This window comes from Vitis vinifera, chromosome 2 (assembly GCF_030704535.1).
Source record: "Vitis vinifera cultivar Pinot Noir 40024 chromosome 2, ASM3070453v1".
Classification (NCBI taxonomy): Eukaryota; Viridiplantae; Streptophyta; class Magnoliopsida; order Vitales; family Vitaceae; genus Vitis; species Vitis vinifera.
Genome location: NC_081806.1, coordinates 20,057,801 through 20,059,830, shown reverse-complemented (window position 1 = coordinate 20,059,830; position 2,030 = coordinate 20,057,801).

Below are 2,030 nucleotides of genomic sequence, written 5' to 3'. Positions count from 1 at the left end.
TTTTTTGGCTTCCAAGTTTTGGGTAGAATAGAAATGCATCTATCACCCATGCAAGGAAATGGAGGAGTAGTTAATTTGTTTTAACAATTTTGGTTTGATGGTTCTTGTCCAGGTAAAACACAATATTTATTTAGGGTCCGTTCGATTGATTTTTATAAAACATTTAGACTATGTTTAGTTCTTAAAAAATTGATAGAAAATGTAAGAGAAAGAAAACAAAAAGGAAAAGTAGAAGAAAGGGAAAAAAAAAAATGAAAGAAATAAAGAATGAAGTAAAATAAAAATAAATTTAAAACTAATAAATTATTTTTATTTGCTATTTTAAATTCAATTAACTTATTTTAACTTATTGATATAAAGATTAGATAATTTGAAAATACTTAAGTTTTCAAATTAACCTATGAAAGGGATCTAAGCAAATTTAAATCAATTAAATCCTATATGATAGAAAGAATATTCAAATAAAACACAATCACACAAGATACAAATAATTTTATGTGGAAAAGCCCTACACTAATTGTGTAGATAAAAAACCACGAGGTATAGTATCTTTAACCTAATGTTCCATTATGTAAGATCAATATATACAAATTTACTTGATAACCTTATCCTTACTCTCCAGTACCTATATTGTGATCCACATTCGCAACACAGTATCTTTAATACCCTAGTAGATTTACCTCAACCTTTAAGGGGATATAGGTCCTTCCAACAACTCAGAACTCAATCAATGATGTAGGGAATTAAACCGAATTCCCAACCCGTGAGAAACAAAAAATTAGAGAAAACACACGCCAAAGAAAAACAATCACACGCACAAGACAGTATTTATGTGGTTCAGCAATTTGCCTACGTCCACGGAGTTGTAGGGATATCACTATTATCAGGGAAGAATACTGAGTACAACCTAGCGGCTACAATATTCTCTCTATATATATAACACGACAATCCCACCACACTAAAAAACCCTAATTACAAAAGGTGGTTCCACAATGGGCTAAACGGGCTCAACATGCCTCAATAAATCTCCCATTAAAAAGCCATGCAATATTATTCGGGTCGGGTCATCAAACCGGATCAAACAAAACTAGGCTCCACAAAGCCCAACAAATCTCCCACTTGGAGACTAGTCTAGTCACTAACATCAAACTGCTATCCTCCAAGAAACAATCCCTCATCCCTACAACTCATCCTCCTATCCTTAAGCTAAAAGACCAATTGAAGCTGCGCACAACTTCAACTTCTCAATAGTGACACCCTTAGTCAACATGTCTGCAGGGTTCTTAGATCCACAAATCTTCTCAAGTATTACCAGTTTATCTTCAACAAGATAACGGATAAAGTGGTATTTTATTTGTATATGCTTCGACTTTGAATGAAAAGCCAAATTTTTGGCAAGAAAATTTGCACTCTGATTGTCACTGTGTAGAATGCCCATCTTCTGCTTCTTACCCAATTCATATAAGAAACCATGTAGCCAAATCATCTCCTTTCCAGCTTCAGTTGCTGCAACATACTCAGTTTTTGTAGTAGACAAAGTAACAATCTTCTGTAGATTTGAAGCCCATTATATAGTTGTACCACCTAGAGTAAAAACAAACCCAGTAGTACTCTTTCTACTATCAATATCACCAGCAAAATCAACATCTACATAACCCTGAAGTTTCAAACTTGCACCTGTGAAGCAAAGACATGTATCTAATGAACCCTTCATATATCTTAGAATCCACTTGACTGCCTCCCAATGTTGCTTTCCAGGCCTACTCATGAATCTGCTCACAACTCCCACTGCATGTGCAATGTCTGGCCTTGTACACACCATAGCATACATCAAGCTGCTAATAGCTGAGGCATAGGGCACCTTACTCATATGGTCCCTTTCTTATTCTGTCTTTGGTGACTGTTCTTTGCTTAGTTTGAAATGACTCCCTAAGGGTGTACTCACTGGTTTAGCTTCATTCATGTTGAACCTAATGAGAACTTTCTTCACATACTCTGACTGTGAAAGCTTCAATGTACCATTAGCCTTG